Source organism: Paramisgurnus dabryanus, chromosome 6, assembly GCF_030506205.2.
Source record: "Paramisgurnus dabryanus chromosome 6, PD_genome_1.1, whole genome shotgun sequence".
Taxonomy (NCBI): Eukaryota; Metazoa; Chordata; class Actinopteri; order Cypriniformes; family Cobitidae; genus Paramisgurnus; species Paramisgurnus dabryanus.
In genome coordinates, this window is record NC_133342.1 from 47,880,946 (window position 1) to 47,886,161 (window position 5,216).

Genomic DNA, 5,216 nt, shown 5'->3' on the forward strand with positions numbered 1-5,216 from the left:
GGTTATAGATTGATTAGTAGAAAGTTGACAAGCTTGTGTTAGTGCATGCAATTCAGCCACCTTTGCAGATTTGTGAGGTGGTAAGCATCTGGATTTCACTATTTCAAAGTCAGACACAACTGCCCACCCCATCCTATTTATGCCTCTGTTATCTCTGGAAGAGGAACCATCCACATAATATGTGAGGGTGCATTTAGGTATGGGTGTGTCAGCAAGGTCAGGCCTTGGTGTACATACTTCCCGTAGGGCAGACAAACAACAATGTGGTGTACCTTCATCAGGTGTAGGTAACAATGTCGCCGGGTTTAGCACTGTACATCTTTCAACTGTGACACTAGACCTTTGTAACAATGCACAGGAATAACGCAGCCATCTTGCTGCAGACAAGTGAGATGTGCGCTGTTCAAGCAGTATATGAGACACAGAGTGAGGAACCAACAGACGCAGCTGTGCGTATCCCACAAACTCACTGCTGGCTTGTACAGCTTTTTCCACAGCTGCCACTGCCCTTAGACATCCCGGTAGGCCTCTGGCCACCGCATCAAGGCGTCCTGAAAAATATGCAACTGGTCTCAACTTGTCACCATGTTCCTGCAACAAAACAGAGGTCATACAGCCATTCCTTTCATCCACTGTTTGAATAAAAGGCTTTTTTTGGATCTGGCAACCCCAAAGTGGGTGCCTGCTGTAATGTCTGTTTTAGTTCCACAAATGCCCTTTCAGCCTTCTCTGTCCATTCTACCTTCTCTGATGGTGCAAAAGGTTTCTCATAAATCATGTCATGCAATGGTTGTTGCATTTCAGAATAGTTAGCAATAAAAGTCCTGCAATATGATGTCATACCCAAAAATGACTTGTTTCTTTGTAATGGGCCTTGGTATATTAGCTATTGCCTCTATTCTCTTTGGAGAGAGAGGCTTACCCATTGGTGTAATTTCATATCCTAGAAAGGTTACTTTCTGGACTGAGCACTGGACTTTATTAGGGTTTACCTTATGACCTTCCTTAGCTAGATTAGTAAGCAGCCGTATGGTGTTGTCTGTGCACGATTGCTGAGTCTGTGCTGGCACCAAGAGGTCATCCACGTACTGCAATAAAGCAACATCATCATCCAACACAAGTTTCTGTAATGAACAATGCAATGCAGAGTTTGTAAATAGTGCGGCTCTCGCTGTACCCCTTAAATGTAAAATCAAACCAAAACTGGCTATCAGAATGGACAGGAACTCTGAAGAATGCACTTGAAATATCCACTACAGAAAACCACTGGCCGTCAGCTGGTATCTTTGAGAGAATTGTGTAAGGGTTTGGCACGTGAGGTGCCCTTGTTTGTACTGCAGCATTTCCTGCTTGGAGATCTTGAACAAACCTCCACTCTGTGGGCTGACCTGCATCCCTGACCTTTTGTACAGGAAAAATGGGTGTTCTCACAAGTGAGTGTGGGCAGGGAATAATTATCCCTTTTTCCATTAAGGCCTGAAATACTGGCCTTATTCCCTCAAGCGCCTCCCTTTTCAGAGGATATTGGGGTTTACATGGTCTATAATCACTCTTTGGGGTGATAGTTACTGGTTCACACCCTTTAATCAAACCCACATCATATTTGTCTTTAGCCCACAGGTAATCAGGTACATTGTCAATAACTTTTTGGGGTAAATCAATACTAGCACACGTCATGTGTACTGACAAACTGCTTTGTGAGTTGAAATCTGCAGAAACAGCTTTCTGTATTACAACTCTCTCTCTCTCTCAGCCATGAAAAAGCAGCATAATCTCTTCTGTGTGCTGATAACTGCTCTGAGAACTGTATGCTATCTGCCAATGGTTCCCAATCAACAGCCTCGCTGCGGGCCTTTGCAAATTCACCTGCTTTTTCTAACGGCTGACTAGTATTTTTTGCAATGGAGATGTGGGGTACTGAATTGTCAAAATCAAAAATTTGTTCCTGCTTTCCTGTCAACTGAACGAGTGCCACACACCATGAGTCATTCCAGCATATATGGGTTAAAGTCAAAACCCTCTGTCTTTACAGAAAACCATCTCTCTTGCCACTCTCTCTCTGTTATTTCAACAACATGAGCGTGCAATCCATGTTTTCAGCTGGAATGACCTCGCTGGCTTGTGGCAATCTTATCTTCCCTTCAGCATGCAACTCTTCATTCAGAAAGGCCCATTCATACACATATAACAGAGACACACACATAGACAACATTCTGGGATCCCAACAAGAAATATTCAGGCCTTGGTTGTTACATAAGATGCTAGCATTCATTTTACACATCAAATCCCTCCCCATGAGGTTTACCGGACACGCGTCAGATACCAGGAACATATGCATAAACTCATTACCGTCATGCATACAACAGAGTGGAGCAGTAAATTCTTCCCTCACTATATGCCCTGAAGCACTCATAGATGAGTTAAACTGCCCACTCAAGGTGACAAATGGGATTTCATCTTAAGGCTCGTACAGACTACATGACTTTAAAACGTTGGTCCGAACTGTGCGGTTCACACTACATGACTTGCTCTCTGTGAAATCAGGAGTGTTCACGTTGTTGATCAGTTCACACCACACGACATAACGTGACTGCCCCACAACAGGAGGTAACGCACTACACGAGTTGAGAACAACTCTATCACCCGGCGATTCTATCTTGTCCACAAACCACGTTTTGTCACGAAAAATCACGCGATAAAACAAACCGGAAATGACGCGAAACAACACGTGCAGTCGCACACCAGTAAACCCACAGAAGAAGAATGAAGACGACGCGCAAAACTTTTGTTTGTATATATAGACTTCAGACAGAAATTCGTGCTGCAAACCGTTTGCGCGATGCAAAGCCGCAAAAGAAAAAAATGAAGAGATGTGTATGTGGAGAGGTGGATCAACACCACACGAGGACAGCAGGGATTTAAGAGTTGGAGGTGAGTACAGCTTGTTTATATAGGAAATATAGCTGCATGCTTATGTTTGGCTATGATCACATTTAAAATATCAACGTGTTGTCTACTGTGTTTAAAAGCTGTGTTTCTTGATTTTATTATCGTTCAAATAGAATAGGACAGGCTTCGCAAAGCATGACTTGGAGAGCGTTTGTCTTTGACCCTGAGATTCTATGCAACAGGTTTGTGTGATTTCATTTCAAACGAATATGAACTGAATGTTGTCATTACGTTTTTTTTCTGTCTGGGTATGTTTTTGAACTTTTTGGTGTCATGCAGGTGACACGTTCAAGTCCCTCAGGTTCAAGTCCAGGATGGGGGACCAGCACCATCCCACAAATAGTTTTGGATAGCTGTTCTGTACCAGGTTATAAAGGACGATTTCTTGAAGGTAGGGTTATTACAAAATATAAAGCTATCTATATATATCTACTACTTCATTTAAAAAAAAGAACACCCATAACATTGTGGACATCAGCAGTTGACTGTCTTTGATAAAAGTATTTTAGTAAAAACTATTATTAGAAACAGGGATATAGTTCCGAAAAGCACAAGTAATATTTATTTTTATGTGTATACATACCTGTATACATTAATTTCATAATTTTATCTGAGCTTAAACTATGTGTATATTAAAGTATTTTGTGTATAAACATGAATTATGTTAACACAGCAATAAATATAAAATTACTTCCAAACCTTATATTGTAATATTTGTTATTCTACATGTTGTTTAGTCCCTAGTTTATCTTTATACTTATTTATATGGATTAAGTAAAAAGGGGTCTCATTTATAAAGCATGCGTATGCACAAAACAGTTCTGGAAACATGCGTACGCCAGTTACCACACAAATGTTGTGATCTTTAAAAAAAAAAAAACTTAATGGGAGAATAGGCTTGCATGGTGGGATCAGAAGATAATTAATGTACGCACACTTGCAGAAAGGGAACATTGCTTTGTCTGTATTTTTTGGCGTATGCCATTTTTGGCTTTTGTGCATACATAGACTTTTAGTAAGGATCCTACACACAGTTTTATAAATGAGACCCAAGGTGTTTGTTCTACATATAACTATGCAAATAAATCCATTGGAAACTGTAGTCTTGAATATATAATAATTTAATCAGTGACATTTGGTGTGTCCTATTGTTTTAGACACCATCAACGGAAGGAGAGTGGCATAGCCGTGGACTTCGAAAGGAAGTGGCAGTTTCCACATTGCTTTGGGGTACTTGCTACCACTCCAGCTGTAGCAGACTGCTGACCAAAACATGGTTGATGGGCAATGGAAGAATCGTGGGACGGGTGCTTTTCAACCGATGAACACCACCTCACATCGCAATTGTATGGCAACAGCAAAAGTGCAACGCAATCTGATGCGGGACTACTTTGTCTCACCAGCGTGTAGTGTTTATTAGCAAGTTCAACACATTTTAAAAGGAACTGATGTAGAGTTATCCCTGTCATGACTGCTGAGTGATCGATGGCTGTGTGATCTGTGTGTGTGTGTTGTTTACCTGTGATGCCGGTTCCTCGTGTGTTCACTAACTCCGCCCCCTTGTTTCAGTTGATTGTTCACCGGTGGTGTCTCGTTTACCTTTCCCTTTATATTGCACGTAGTCCTGTCCTTTGTTGCGCGCTCATTGTTTTATCACAGTCCTGCTGCCCTGCCTTGTCTTGTCAGTCGCTCTCTGTCTTCTCCTTTGTTACCCCAGGTTTGGTTTCGGCGTTCGGGGACGCGTCTTCACCCGGACCGCTCGCTTGTGGAACATTGGATTATACTGACTTTGTTTGTCTCTCGATACAGCTGGTTCGCTTCGTTTCTAGGCGGTATACCAGCTGTCTCCCTCTCTCCGGTTTGCATCATCACCCGTGAGTGGAGTTCACCCATTTTACCTTGTGGATTATATTGACTCTAACGAATGTTGTTTCTCGGAACCGCTGGTTCGCTTCGTTTTTAGGCGGTGACCAGTGGTTTCCGGGTGGTCCTTCTACATCTGGATTACACAGTGGATTACCCGTCTGAGAACTTGGACTTCCATCTCCGCCTGTCATCCACCTTCAGGGCGGCGTGTTTCATCCCTCTGTTGCGTGTGGTGACGGTGCTGGCGTTCTCGACGGAACGCGTGGGTGGCTCTCTCTTCCTTTGGATCTGTACTGGATTATTGTGTAGCGCCGACTCACTCTCCCCTACTGTGGGAGTGATTCATTCCCACAGTAGTGTTTCCATCGGAGTGAGTCAACGGGTGTACGCCGTGTGTGGAT

At 42.8% G+C, this 5,216-nt stretch overlaps 1 long non-coding RNA gene across 2 annotated transcripts; it reads left to right on the top strand.

Annotated features, from left to right (window-relative positions):
• The first annotated feature begins 2,745 nt into the window (after window positions 1–2,745).
• LOC135758082 (uncharacterized) lies at window positions 2,746–4,383 on the top strand. Of its 2 annotated transcripts, XR_010536415.1 has the most exons (4): window positions 2,746–2,931; window positions 3,063–3,131; window positions 3,229–3,340; window positions 4,107–4,383. It is a non-coding gene; the product is annotated as an uncharacterized lncRNA (long non-coding RNA). The 2 variants fall into 2 exon arrangements; XR_010536416.2 differs by lacking the exon at window positions 3,063–3,131.
• Window positions 4,384–5,216: the final 833 nt, after the last annotated feature.